The following is a 16,004-nucleotide window of genomic DNA, read 5'->3' on the forward strand; positions in this document are numbered from 1 at the left end:
GTCAGAAAGTTCATTCGCTCCTGTGCTCAGTGCCAACGCCGAAAATTACCTCCCGGACAAGTCTACCCGTCACAACCCCTTCCCTGCCCTCGTCGGCCCTTTGGTCGTGTTGGTATAGACATCTACGGACCGCTACCCTCCACTCCAGCAGGCAACCGCTGGATTATTGTTGCAGTGGATCACTTGACCCGCTATGCTGAAACAGCTGCTCTGCCGACTGCCACCGCCCGCGACGTTGAATCGTTTCTGTTACGACATTTCGTTCTTCGCCACGGTGCCCCTCGCGAACGTCTGAGCGATAGAGGCCGCGCCTTTCTTTCCGAGGCTTTGAAGGCACTACTCGACGAATGCCGAATCGTTCACCGCACCAGTACAGCGTACCATCCGCAAACTAACGGCATGACCGAGCGTTTCGACCATACTCTTGGCGATATGCTCTCCATGTACGTCGCCTCTGATCATTCAAACTGGGACCAAGTTCTCCCTTTCGTGACGTATGCGTACAATACTGCGACCCAAGCAACTACTGGGTTTTCCCCTTACTTTCTCCTATACGGACGAGAACCTTCTACTACTCTCGATATCATTCTGTCATATACACCTGACGCCTCCGAAAGTACTCCGCTATCTGAAGCTGCTCGTCATGCCGAGGAATGCCGCCAGCTTGCCCGCTCCTTTTCCACCGAGGACCAGTGGCAGCAGCAATCCTGTCAACCTGCCGCCCATTCTGCACCAACTTTTTTGCCTGGCTCTCTCGTATGGCTTCGGGTACCCGCTACTACACCCGGCCTCTCCTCAAAACTTGTCGCAAAGTACCTAGGACCCTACCGCGTTATGGAGCAAACGTCCTCCGTCAATTACATCGTAGAGCCCCTCACGCCATCGACGGACCTACGCCATCGCGGCCGCGAACTTGTCCACGTCTCTCGCATTAAGCCGTACTACGACCCAATAGTAGTCTCTTCGCCTTACCCTACTAGAAAATCCTATTTGTTTTCAAACGGGTTTCATCAAATAGGGTTATGGAACGGGACCCCGTTTGATCCTGTTCAGTCCTGACCTGTTTAAATCCTGTTTATTCCTGTTTAAACCTGACCCGTTTAAATCCTGTTTAAACCTGACCCGTTTAAATCCTGTTTGATCCTGACCCGTTTAAATCCTGTTTAATCCTGACCCGTTTAATCCCGTCCTATCTAACCCAGACCTGTTTGCCCCTGTTCAGACCTATATTTTGCTGCATTCATACCTGGTCCTTCCAGAATGGATTGATGTTGCTTAATATAATTTACTCTTAAACCTATTTTGTACATTTGTGTATTTGCGATCAGCATTGAAGAGAAGTAGATCTGCATTATGTTTGCAACAAGAATGCCACTTTCACATGTAGGTTTGCCTGGTACATTGCTTGATACGAAGATAAACACAATTTTCGGCATAAATTGATTAGCACTACCAACACTGATGTGATACATCATGAACAAGTTTTGTATGACCCACGAGTACGTTCTCTATGTATGACCTACAAGAAAATGCACCCTGAAGAAGACTGTACCTCATTTTCATATTTACTACTAGTATGCAAATGTAATTCTTGCAGATTTAGTATTTGTTCGATTACTTGTACTCGTTTTAATGCAGTGCTTTTTGTTGTAATGGTTTTGTTGTTGTAATCCACAGTAAAGCGTAATTTTGGGGTGAAAAATGTCAGGCAAAGTATTGGCATGTACTTGTAAGTGAAAAAGACAAGTATACTTTACGTAGGTATTTCTGTACACCAACTTGAGCTTTCATTAAGCCTGAAGTCATCCGGCTTAAAAAAAAGCATGTCATAAATGTCCCAAGCACTGTTTATTGGACCTTCTAACGGTATTTCGATGCATCCAGTCTGCCGAGAGAAGACCGCTGGAGTGGGTTGCTTGGGTGAGAGCGAGCAGGGCACCTGAAAAAGTAAAGCCAATAATTTATCTTGACTCATGCAACAGGTTGGCACATAAGCAAATTCGCCTATGTTCCCACAGATAAGAAAGGTTCAGCATTCTGGTCATAGGAGATAATGAATAAATCTTATTGAAAAATATGTGGTTTCATGCAATGCCTATGTTTCAAGGGAACATGGAGTACTGTGGGAGAATAAGCTGTCATAATTAGCAGGCGATTGAAGCAAGTGTTATAGGAAAAAGATGGACACATCGTTTGATTAGCAATAATTACTAGTATTGAAGCAACAGAATACAAACATGAAATACCTTTAAAAACAACACCGACAGGTTGAGATAATAAATTATTCAGAAACTAAACCCTTCTGCCAGCAAAATACCGTAGTGTACTGGCTTTGACATTGCGCTGCTCAGGCAGAGGGCGTGGGATTGAATCCCGGCCACAATGGCTGCATTTAGATGGCAGGGAAATGCCGAAACCCCTATGTAAGGTCTATTGGGTACACGTTAAAGGAGACTAGGGATCCCGCCAACTTGAAGTTATAAAAACCGGGGTAAATTTCGAGATAAGCAAACTCACAAAAGTAGAAGGCCCTGGCCATGCGAAGACCATATAAAGCCTTTTAAGGTAGGTGCCAGCAGCCGCAAAATTTCTTGCAAAAGCGAAATATAGCAGAAGCGGTATTTTTCCGTAGATCACTTTTGCAAGGTATTTTACAACTTGACACCCGACATGTTGGGCATCTACGGGCAACAGCAATTCTTGCACAGATCATAGCAAACACTGTTGCACCTAGGTATACATAGACACATAGGTATAGGTACAGTCGCCGACTGATTTTCCGGACTCCGAAAATTCGGACTTGATTACTCGGTCTGCTTCACGGCACCGCCATTCTCCCCATGGACCATAATGTATAACAACTTCCGAAAGTTCGGTCGCCTTGCAACCTCTCGTCTGATTTTTCGGACACTCCTTGAGCCAACTTGATCGAGAGCACCATGCACCGACTCTGACCGTTGCATGGTTCTACTTGCTGAACGACATTTTTGTTTTGAACGGAGCCTCCTTGCTGCCCCACGAAGTGGCGCTACTGCAAATCCCTGCTCATCATCATCGTCTCTGCCTGGTTTGTAGCTACAGCAGTTCCGGTCTCAGCTTAGTATGCCATGTCAAGACAATCCAGCAGCTGATTTGTTTGTTTCTTCGTGCACAATGCTGCGAGTAGGCCAGGTTTTTTGTTTGTGCAACTGATGTCGGCGTGACGATGTTTGATGAAGCAAGATGGGCCAATTCATTCCACTAATATCTAGAATAGCTACCTGTAAGCACCACCTACCTTTCAACAACATTTGCAAAGCAAAAAACCTCATCCTGAAAAGTCTGCACATGACGACATCGGTAGCATCATCAGCGTGGGGCCTCAAGATAATTCGGCAAGCCAAGAAATTACTGACAGCACAAGTGCAAGCTTGCCAACAGGAAATCAGTGGCTGAATAATGCACCTTCTACCAATTGGTAGACAGTGCATTTTCGCAAAGCCCTAACTATAGCAGATCATTGTTCAGGAGTTCCCAAATGCACAACTCTATGCCATTTTCACACAGACTCTAGGGAAGCACCTCTGCACAGTTGCAAGAAAAAAAGCTAGATGCCCCAAGAGAAATGAGCCCACTCAAGCCATGGAAGTTGTGTTTACCTTGTCTTCCTACAACTACTCAAAACCTAGGACTGCTGTTTTGCACAAGGGAACAAACGTCAACATTGGTGCCTCGCCCAACACAAGTGGTCTGCGCTGTAGAAGGTGCCATAAGTCAGCCCACAGATGAGGCCCACACCAGTGCTGTCAGTGTGCTGTACAAATTGCAGAAGCACAGCCTACAAGCTTGTCTGCCTTAGTGTGATCGCACCAATGAACGAAAACTAACGAATCAAGTTTGTTTCGTGCCGAGAACAGTTGCCTCATGCTGGCTTGGTTTGTTGTGTAGGCATGTAAATAATGAAAAGGCCTGCATCACTATCTCTGAAAAAAAAAATCATGTAACAAAGCACGTACAGTACACAGGTGCAGTGTCTATCACATACCATTTCGTGCAGTAGAGGCTACATCGGATAAACCGGCCAATGTATAAATGACTGGCAGCGTGACCAAGCAAACTTGATGCATGGGTCAGTTAGCAGTGGTAGTGCACTGCTCTCGGCGCACATGCACCTATGTTTGAAAGCTGCTTGATCGTGACAAAATATAAAGACAAAAGCGCTGGAGAGATATCTGAGGCTGTTCTTATATGTATGACGAGGAACCTAGCGCTAGCTCCCCATGCAGAGAATTACTAGACAGTGAGACTGCTTCTTATCATTGTAAAACAAGTGTCACGCTCACCATGTTTCTGTGCGAACAGCATGTATTCAGATCTATTCTCCCCCTTTCACCTTTTGCACAATATCATTGTGCGAGCAATAATACTGAACTGTTAGTAGCACTCTGTCCTGTTGCCTCCTTTCTTTCCTTGTGAATTGTGTGCTAAATAAGGCTTTTTTTGGTGAAAGAGTGCTAGTTTAACGCATAAACTAGCGCCATGGCACTTTGCAATAAAGGACTGCTATAATTCTCTAAAAATTTGTCCATGCAGAACAGTGTCAAAAGAACACCTTAAAGAAAGAACATGAGTGTATCTATCACAAAGACCAATCCTTGTCTTTTTTCCTTAACATAATTTTCAATACCGATATTGAAGTACAAGCTCACCATATTATATCACCTTGTCAATGAAGCAAGGCACAATGGTGCCCAACTGTCGCGGGACCAACTTGGATGTGGAGATCAGCGCAGATCAGCAACATAGCATGGTCTGCTTACACTTCTTCTCCAGGTCCAGCCATACCTACAGCAGCTATAAAACAAGTGAGCTTAGAACCACAAGCGAAACAATATAAAAAGTGACACTGAACAAAGCAACTTTCGTTAAGCATAAATAGGGTCGAAATTCTGACATTATGCCCATAAGTAACTTCACTTTGAGCAACAAAGCATCCAATTTAAGAAAGATTATATGTATCAGCTATCTATGTGAGAAAGATTAATCGAACGCCCTCTATTTGCCATACCCCTTCCCTTATGCATGGATGTCGCCCTGACTGAGTGAGCTGATCCCAGGTATAGTGTAATTAAAGGTTGTCACTTGGTGGGCCAATCCCGATACCATTGTATGACTTGTACAATAATTTTAATGTGTTGTAATGCTGGCCATCCTGCAGGCACTGCAACATTATAGCACCCATAAGGCTAATGGTATTACCTGATAAGGTTAACTAATAGGTGTCCCCAGAAGCATAACTCGGCATGTATACTCGGAGGCCATTATTATAAGAGAAGCAATGGCAGAGGTGAAGCTTTATCCTGTGCCATATGCAAAATGGCCGAGGACGCCCAGCTTCTGGTTACATTCTCACTTGTGACCACTGCAACAGGCTGACTGACATGCGTAACCAGCAGTTTGTAGGACCACATTTTCATACCCTGCAATTTGTTTTACATCTGAAGAGATCAGCCTCAAGCTCCATGATGCGCTGCACTCAAGAAGCATTATAAACTGGCAACATTTAAATGCTATGCTGCATGGTTTGTTGCATGCTTTAGGAATTTACTTATTTATTATACACATAGCTCATAGGCTCCAGTTGGAGTGTTGCATGAGGTGGCAAGAAAACAAATTCTGAACAAGGAGAACATTCAACAAAACAAGTCAGACCAAAGAAGAAAAAATAACATACTCTCCTAATGGGACTATGTATCTGGCAGCTAGCTTCTAAAAAAGACAATTAGGAATCTTTTACTACTGGTAGCGCTTTAGGGGATGGAATGTAGAATTCCAAGCTTCATACACTTTTAAGCCACCTTTCGTGGCTTTTTGTTTTGAACTCCTATTCTCTGTACTATTATAGAAATGAATACCCCCTCCAAAATAAAACAAAGAAAAACATGTAATGCACAGTAATGTAACACAATAATGTAATGCACAACAGTGAATACTTAGAAAAATGTAATTAAGAACATGGAGTCTATGTGGGCACAGATGTTAGAAGTCTACATGAAAGCATAATAATAAAGGTGGGCAAAGCATTTATGCTTTTGTCGGGCAAGCATGCCTCACAACACAGTCCCTAAAAATATCTGTCACAATACAGTGAGTAGGTATATCATGCATATCTACAATAGCTCCTAATTATATTTAACTCAGAGGGGGCTACCTATGTAACTTGATCAAACTGAAGGTGGGCCAAATTATAAATATACGATTCAAGTAGACAGAAAATGGACGTTATGAAAATGCATCTACAGCAAAAGTGTTGTACATTATTGTTGTACATTATGTCATACCTGCCAACCTGTGAACATAATATTTTGTAAAAATGCTGCAGACACTAAATTCTTTGTTGGGGACATAGCACACATTATTTTAAAGCTTGCTCTCAGCACCCCCATTGTTGCATACACACACACACATTATTAATAAAGGGAAAATCGCACATCTACCCGCTCGTAGCAATTGCTACAAAAGAAACCCGTACGGATTCCTCGAAAGGAAAGCCTCACAATTGAAAAAAAGAAACCGTCCAGGTCTGGGACTCAAACCCGGGACCACCGCCTTTCCGGGACAGCCGCTTTACCATCTAAGATAACCAGGCGGCTAGCAGATGGCCGCGCCAAGTCGAATTTGTCGACAACATGAAGCAAAGGCAAGGATCTGACGTAATAGTTCTGCGGAAATGCGCAAGGTGTAGAGAAGTAATTAATAAAGGAGAAAAAAATATGTCAAACCCTTGCTTTTGCTTCGCGTTGTCAAGTAATTCGACTTCGCCCTGCCATGTGCTAGCCAGCTGGTTATCTCAGATGGTAGAGTGGCTGCCTCGGAAAGGCGGTAGTCCCGGGTTCGAGTCCCGGACCAGGACGAATTTTTCTTCAACTGTGCGGCTTTCCTTTTGAGGAACACATACAGGTTTCCTTTGTTGCAAATGGTACGAGCGGGTGGATGTCTGATTTTCCCTTTATTAATTACTTCTCTCCACCTCGTGTGTTTGCGCAGAACTATTACGTCACACACACATTATCAACCATTATTTAATTTGTCGTGCAGCACGAAAAGCAGCAGCGAACTTGAAACCAGTAACTGACAACATTTTTTTTTAGATTACAGAGCTTTACGCTGCTTCAGGAATTTATCTGACTAAACTTCCTAAAAGCACGTGCCCCTCTGATGTTCTCGTTAGAGATATTGCATCGCTAATAATAAAGCAGTACAAGTACCATTATAATTAATTTTTTACATGCATTTTAACAATGTCATACCGTCAATCTCTCAACAGCTTTAAAACATCTTAACCAACACAACTTCATTGTCTTTCTAAAATGACATTAATAAAATTGTAAAATGAGCCCACATTTGTAAACCCACGAAAAATTCAGGAGTTTCCAAACATGGATGATACAAACAAAATCTGCAGCTCTTGTAAGTGGCAGCAACTGCTTTGCACACACCTTGTCACAGCATGCACATCAGGTACTTTTCCGTGCTGTTGAGGCTGCAGAAGTGCCGCAGGTGCATATGTGGAGGTGCCTCTGGTTCACAAAATCTTGCCATCCCTAAACAATAATAAATACTTATTTATTGTAATCCCTGCTGAAACTGCAAACTTGTGATATAAAAAGATCTCGTCACATTTTGAAAAAAGTCTCATACAACCAGTTACATGAAGCTGCAACTGGTTGTGCAAATATCTGATTGTAACATCACAGGCGGTTAAATAACACGTAAATCGAACTGTAGAGAACATGAATCTACTATGAAAAGGTTCACACAAACGTACAGCTGTATAACGTGAAATGTGAATTGTACTATCAAAAAATTCCTTAGGACATGAAAAGCGTTCCAAAACCTAACTTGTCTATGCGGCGCAACAAAGCACTGCTCCCAAAGGACGATGCGCTTAAAATTACAACAGACCACCTCATTTCTGGAGAGACAATACAGAAAAGAGAAAGATTTTTCGATTAAAAAGAAACATTGCTTATGTAATTTCGGCTTCTCTGCTAGATCGGAATCCTTTACAAGTACACGAAAACACACAGGACACTAATACACGTCATCTGACGACATACTATAAACAGAAGAATTTCCATACAAGCTAAAAATCTGGCCATGCGTCGACGAAGAAATCGGGTGCTATCTCGCGCAGCTGTTAGCTGTGACGAAGACACATCGACGTACTACTTCTAGAAATGACTATAACATTTCTTAATGAAAAGTTATGTACACAAACAGTAACTTTCTTTGCTTGAATTTTTGTGCCCATTTAGATCAAAGAACCACCCGCGCTAGCGTGCTTCATAGGTGAAAGTAAATAAACCACAGATAGAGCTGTTGGTAACATGAATACGTTTTAGGGCAATTTCCATGGAACTTTTTGCTAAATGTGCACTGCGACATGAAGAAGAACCATTTGAAAAGCACATTTATAATTCTTGCTGCTTTACAAATCCGGATCCGGTTGTTGTACGGATCTTGCGATACGTACAACAACGCACACTTCACGAACCATAGACAGGAAGAATGCGCGCAAGCGCCGGACTTACCTTTCTAGGCGTACTCGGAAAACGCTCCTTTTAGCGTCACAGGTGCCGCGGCATCGACTGCACCAACGGTCCTTCCGGCGCACACACTGTTGAATTGCGGATCAACTACAGGACGTAAGAGCACAACTTTCACCAAATTCTTCCGTACAGCGCGATACGATGCGACAGTGCCAGAGGAGGAGATCCTGTTCATGAGCCCGGAACAAAGGAAGCGCGAAGGGTCATATCTTCGACATCGGCGCACCACACGAAGGATACTGCGGGCTACATTACGCGGTCCCAGGGGTTTTGTGATTCTCAATGCATACAAAATGCACCACAATTTCTCTCGGCACAGCGTACACACGATTAAACAACTACATCGGACGGCGTCAATGCAGCAAGCACTCACATGTGGCGACAACTGAGGACGGCAAAATATTATCACCTGTAACTTTACCGGCGCTACCTGTGCTGCCATCTGTAGGCCGCCACCGAAAGCGACCGTGCTTTCGGTGATCTCATGGATGGTGACGGCGTTGTATTTCGATGTTATGCGAGTCGTACAGCGTCTTGTACGACGTGTTTCAGCAACGTTGCTTTTAATAGAGAGGACAGCAATCTGCGTATACGCCGTATAGACGTCTCACCCACTTGAAAAACACAACAGCAAATTTTCAGTCTGTCGTATTTTGGGACGTTGTGACTGTCGTTCTGTTCTCTGTAGTGTGACGCCCTGTAGTCGAAAATTCTGTAGTTCCTGATCAATATTTGATTAAAAATTGACAGAGGTCATTTTAAGGTTATGTAAAATTATTAATACGAAATAAAATAAAAAAATAAAAGTAGAAAAAAAAAATGCCTTTTGCCAAGGTTTCGAACTTCGGACCTGACGGATCCGAGACAAGCATCTTACCACTGCACCACGCCGAACATCACGGCTGGCGTATGTTGAAGCTATGTCAAGAGTGTAAATTGCTGTCTGGGTTGCTGTTTACATTTGCATTTTAAAAGCCACGATGCGCTTTCACTTCACCGCGTCAACTGCCGCATCTCTAGATGAGCAAAAGTGTTGTTACCATCGACAGGTACATCGTGGAGTGCTAGACCATCGATTTTGCTGTAACGATATCCATATTTCATACGAAATTCAGAAACAGACAACGGTGACCGGGGACACTGAGGGTTGTTACTGCTAATTTCGACAGTTGTCTCTTGCTCTTTACACTTTTGAGCTCGCATATAATTCGTGTGTTCAATACAATATAGCTACATAAACACTCGTGGGTGAGTCTTCATCTCGACAGAATACTGGCTTCTCACGGCAGCGCTGTACCAGATTAATGAGACCCGAGCGAGACAGCTTTTCACGCAACTTTGTGGAACAATCCAAAACTTCTTTCCCGCTTCGCATATGCTTGTGCAATATTTCTGGGAAATTAACTAATGTGTCAGTGTAACCGCACATGTAAGTCCACAGGCCTGTGTGCCCCATCTTACCAAATAAAACAAAGCGGATACGCAGCCATTCCCGCAGATGGTATGATTTTGATCAGCGGCCGATTTTGAGGAGGCCGGTAGGGCGTTGCTGGTGCCGCGTCGTCACGGCACAATTATAACAATTGGCAACGTCGACTTTAATGCCGGTGTCGGTGCTATCAGTACTGCCGGCTCCAAAGAAGCAAGATTGAATACCGCGCAAGAAAAAAAGTACAGTGTACACCACCGATGCGAAGCTGAGATTTTAAAGGGCCGCGACGGAAAGTGCTTCTGTTGCGACTTCAGAACTCTTGGCCGTCGCGACCGAATGTTTCTGTTGCGACGTCAGAATCGCTGTCGTAACGTCAGAAATGTCTGTCGCAACTTCAGAAACGTTAGGAACTTCTGTCGTACAGCAGAAATTGCTGTAGTTGCAGCAGGAATTCCAGTGTCTTTTTCAACTGGGCAGGACCGGGAATCGGTTTGAAATTCGCAGCTAGCATATCGCAGTTTGGTCTGTGAATGTTCCGAGGTGGTCACGCAATTTCTGTAGAGCTTGATAATGGCCCCAACTTAGCACTAGGGGCTAAATTGTCAGGATGTCGAACAATAAAAAGTTCCTCCCCAGTTCTATTCAAGCATTAAACTCGTATGCATGATACCATCCAGTATGGTTGCCACAAAGCTCCAGAATAAACCAGCTTTTGTGCCAAACAGGCGACCCTATATGGTGCCACTGTGTCCAGTATAAGCCAGTTTAGTTGCAAACAGGGCCCCTGTTAAGACCCATTTCTGCTTGAACTGGTCGTGCCTATACCTGCTTACATGCCAAACGGGACCCCGTTCAGCCCTGTTCATGTGTGAACTGGTCCAGTTTATACCTGTTTGCATGCCAAACGGGACCCCGTTCAGACCTGTTCGTGTGTAAACTGGTCCAGTTTATACCTGTTTGCATGCCAAACGGGACCCCGTTCAAACCTGTTCGTGTGTAAACTGGTCCTATTTATACCTGTTTGTTGCTAAACAGGTCCCTGTTAAAACCATTTTAAACCTGTATAACCCAGTTTGAATTTAAATAGGATTTTCCAATAGGGTAAGCCGCCAGGATGGCGCCTTTTTCAGCGGAGGGCAATTGTAACGAAGAAGAGTAGCCGCCTGCGACACAGCACCATCGCCACCGGCATGAGCTCGTGGTGGCTGTCTTTCGCCGAACGCTTGTGACAGCTACCCGTTCGCGCCCGTTGCTAATAAATCGCTTAGCAATATATATACATAGATATATATATATATATATATATATATATATATATATATATATATATATATATATATATATATATATCTTATGTATTTCAACCGGTGTTTTTCCATCCAAAATGCAAGTGGCTCGTCTAGTGGCTTTATATAAGAAAGGAGACAAAAAAGACGTCTCGAATAATAGACCAGTGTCGATTCTGCCTGTATTTTCTAAAGGTTTCGAAAAAAGTCTAAAATCGACGATATCCTTTCTGTAACAAGCACGTGATACCGAAATGCCAGTACGGATTTATAAAAAATCGATCAACAGAACTAGCTCTTCTCGACCAGAAAGAATATATATTGGAGAAATTTGAACAAAAAGAATTCGTTCTTGGTGTTTTTGTTGATTTTACGCAAGCCTTTGATTATTACATAAATCATAAAGTTTTATTTGACAAATTAGGTCACTATGGCATTCGTGGGCTTCCCCTGATGCTTCTGAAAAGTTATCTTTCGGAAAGACGTCAGTTTGTGTCAATGAATGAAATGGTATCTGACAGAAAGCAAATAATCTCAGGAGTACCACAGGGTAGCATTCTCGGGCCTTTGATTTTAATTTATATATAAATGACACAGCCAATATATCTTCAAAAGGTAAATTTATAATTTATGCTGACTACACTAGCATATTTGTTTCGTCTTCATCAGATGCCGAAATTTTTCATAAAGGTAATGCAAATTTAGAGGAACTAAGCACGTGGGCAGATAATAACCAATTAAAGATAAATACAAAGAAAACAAAGGCTGTGATGTTTAATTCTATAGGCAGGAAGGTTTCAGTAGTAGGTAACCTAGTTTATCGCTGCTCAGAGATAGAGCTAGTTAGGTCTATTAAAGTACTTGGTGCGCATTTTTCAGAATCACTGCAGTGGGATGAGCATATCGCTGCAATATTACAAAAGTTAGGTGCAATAATGGGAATTCTGAATAGAAACCGCTACGTAATTCCGAAGTCAATAAAATTGTTAACCTATACCGCCCTCTTCGCTTCCTATTTAAACTATTGTCATTTGGTCTGGGGGACTACAACACAATCGAATTTCTCGCGGCTATTAGTAATGCAAAAAAGAATTTTGAGAATAATTGAGAATGTGCCATTCCGGCATTCTGCTGTGGAGCTCTTTAAAAAATTTAAAATAATTAGAGTACAAGACACATATGAGCATAAATTGTTGCGTGAATATCGCCTTAACTCTGACTGTCATAATTCTATCTTCAAGGGTTTGGTGAATCTCCATTTGAAAGAAGCATCATATGCCACTAGAACAACAGAAATATGGAATGTTCCATATTGTCACACTGGCTATGGTCGGCAAATGCTCTAAAAAAAATTCCACGTCTACTAAATGATTTTAATAAAAAACAAATCGATATTCGCGAAGCAACATTATCTGACTTGTACACATTTCATTCTTTCTAGCCTAACATTGACCACTAGAGCAGTTTACGATTGCTATTAAATTATATTGTTTCAATATCACTATTACTAAGCGTGCATTGTTATCAAATGTGCTGTCATTCGATGCTGAGGTGAAGTAAAGTATGTTAACGCATGATGCCCTACGTAGGACAGTAACTATGCGTTTAATTTTATGGTTTTGTGAAGGTTTATGACAATGTTGTGTGTAATATGATGGTTTTGTAAAAGTGTACGACCATGTGAACAGGACGTGTGTGCCTCTGCTGCTCTCTTTGCCAGCGTGGGGGCGAAGGACTCCCTCAAGCCATCCTTGTATGGCTTTTCCCTTCGCCTCCCATCACATGTATATGTGCTAAACCAATAAAGAATCAATCAATCTATCAATCAATCAATCAATCAACTTGCCTGACCTCTCACTGCGGTGAAAAGTAGCTAGATTAGCATTTGTTGACTTGATGAAATATAATTGCTTTAATTTAACCAGCCTAAGGCATATAGAAAAAAAGGACGTTTGTAAGATCTAGCCATGTTGACCAACACTACCATGTCGTGTGACACAGATCTTGGGGGCGTGCAGATGCCACGACAGATAGGGTTTACAGACCCAGAGCAGCACATCAAACAGATCTTATTTACCCCAAATTCAAAATAATATTCATATAAATTACAAAACCAGGTAGAGATTCCAGCACCTAGGCCACCTACTTAACAGTGACTAAACATGCCCTTATTGGCGGCCACGTCAGTCCTTGGCGCTTTCTACACGAAAGTCGGGCAGCCCTAGCCTATGGCTGCGCACTAGCACAAAGAAGCATGCTTACAGACTTTTGACGTCGCACGTACCCTGCAAATCCGGTGCGTGTCAGATCTTCATCAAAGTCGGTAGTCTCGCCGACTCCGCCATCGTTGCTGCCTTGGTGTGGGCCAGTCAACTCGTCCGTCTCTGATGCTGGTTTCCCAAACTCCGTCGATGACGTGGCACCCTGGCCTCACCAGTTAGGCCTAACTCCGGGTTCCGCCGCTACTTCTTCATCGAGTGCCGACGAGACGCCCCGGGAGCTGTCGTACGTGCTGGTCTGCCTCTGAAGGGGTACCAGCATCAGACCACTGATGCCCGCCCCTCCTTCCTGGAGGGGCGGGCACTGCCGTGAGAGGCTGCAGCAGGTCCAAGGTGTCTCGCTCGAACGTCGCCGAGGTCGACGGCCACATCCTGGCGTACCAGCGTCACGGACATGACCGAACGTCTATGTCTCCCGTCGGCAGTGCGATGCTGACGCTACAACCTCCTTGGCACAGAGCCACGTCGATAATCCCAGCTCGGCGCCACTTCTGCGTCCATCACAGCTCGAGTCACGCACCTCGAGGGCTCGTACCGTTTGGACCGATACGTGCAATCTTCCTCTTCTTCCTATCTGTGCCGCATGCCTCCTACATATGACATGAGTCCCCCTTTCAGCAGTTTTTTTCAAAGAACTGCCTTCTGTCGATCTTCTTGGTGGCGAATTTGACTCTCCCACTGTGACTTGAGTGCTTTTTCTTGTGTCGTCGTGGCTCACAACACTTCGCCACACTGTCACGCACATTTCACGACATGCACTGTCCACAATGTGTGCGAGTTCATTGTTCCCACCACTTTACCTGTGTACACTTGTTCCGTCCGAGTTATACTCTTGATACTTTATCACTCCATCGCCCTACTCCTGAAATCTGCCCCCAGATTCTGTTGCCCTTTAATGTACTCTATATGGAAGCAGTACTCTTGCAAGATGAGGATCCATCTCATTATTCTGTCATTAGTTAGCTTAGCTTTGCTCAAAAACTCTAGGGGCTGGTGGTCCGTTCGCACCGTAAATTGTTGGCCAAATAGAAGGGGAATTTCTTTAATATCTATACAAGGGCGAGACATTTCTTATCTATGGTTGAGTAATTCCGTTCTGCATTGTTAAGTCGCCTGCTAGCAAAGAATACCGGACGGAGTCTCTTGTTTTTCTCTTGCAGGAGTACTGCTGCTAGTGCCTTATCCGAGGCATCAGTGCTTAGCACAAACTCCTTCAGTATGTCTGGTGATAAGAGCACCGGCAGACGTGCTAAGCTTTTCTTTAGCATTTCAAAGGCTCTTTGTTGGTGTTCACCCCACTCCATTACGTTGTTTGTCCCTTTTTGGTCAACTCTATCAGTGGTCCAACTCCTTCAGCGTACTGTGGGATAAATTCACTATAAAACACTGTATGTTGCCAGAAAAATTGTAGATGTCGCTTTGTGTTAGGCCTGTCCACTGCTTGTATCTTCTCTAGGGTATCCTCCTTGGACTCGACTTGTCCTTTTCCAATTTTTGTACCAAAAATTCAATGGCGTTTTACCCTAGCTCACATTTGGTTCACTTTATCGTCAACCCCACGTCCTTTACTCTTTTTAGTAGCTTTTTCAGGGCCTGAAGATGTTAATCCCACGTATCAGTCGCAACCAGTATGTCGTCAATACAGCATTCTACGTGCGGCACACCATAATAGACCCGTCTCGTCAGTATTGTGAACACTGCTGCAGCTGTCTTTAGACCGAATGGCATACATTTAAATTGAAATAGTCCTTTTGAGCACGAGAAAGCCGTCTTTTCTTTGGATGCTGCTTCCAAAGGAATCTGCAAATCAAGTTTTGAGAAATATCTCTGTTGGAACGCATACTCTATTAGAACTCTCGGCTTTCTTAACCCCCACTAATGGCGCGTTATAAGGAGCATTAGCGCTTTCTCTGATTCCTTGTCTCATTATCTTGTCTATCTCATTTTTAATCACTTCTTGCATTGCAAGGAGTAGTGGATATTACATGCACTCGTTCCTCTGTTGAACACTGTAGTTCGCACTGCACCAATTCTATCCGCCCTTGAAGATCTGAAAACACTTCCTCGAACTTGTGAATCAACTCTCAACTTCTCTACTTGTGTTGCCGCTAGGGATTGGTTCATCCTAACACTCTCGACCCCCGTAGTCTTCTTATTGATATAAGCGTGCACCTCTCCGCGGTCCTTCTCTTCGGCAATCACCATGCAAACTTTAGTGCTCTCCTCTTACTTCCCCTTTTCGATCTTCTTTCACTCTTCATGCTTTTTCAACATGTTGACATGGAACAACTTCTTATGGTCCTGAACAGAGATCTCATAGTCCAGCTCATTTTATTTTGGGTAACCGTAAAAGATCCCTTCCATTGCATAAGCATGTTATTATTATGCGCGGGCAGTAGCACCAACACCTTGTGTC

At 43.5% G+C, this 16,004-nt stretch overlaps 1 long non-coding RNA gene across 1 annotated transcript; it reads right to left on the bottom strand.

Annotated features, from left to right (window-relative positions):
- Positions 1-1,829: 1,829 nt before the first annotated feature.
- Positions 1,830-10,153, bottom strand: LOC126539970 (uncharacterized). Its single transcript, XR_007601432.3, has 4 exons — positions 8,574-10,153; positions 7,479-7,583; positions 4,689-4,833; positions 1,830-1,939 (listed from the first exon to the last, which is right to left on the bottom strand). It is a non-coding gene; the product is annotated as an uncharacterized lncRNA (long non-coding RNA).
- Between the last annotated feature and the right edge of the window lie 5,851 nt (positions 10,154-16,004).

Source organism: Dermacentor andersoni, chromosome 2 (genome assembly GCF_023375885.2).
Source record: "Dermacentor andersoni chromosome 2, qqDerAnde1_hic_scaffold, whole genome shotgun sequence".
Lineage (NCBI taxonomy): Eukaryota > Metazoa > Arthropoda > Arachnida > Ixodida > Ixodidae > Dermacentor > Dermacentor andersoni.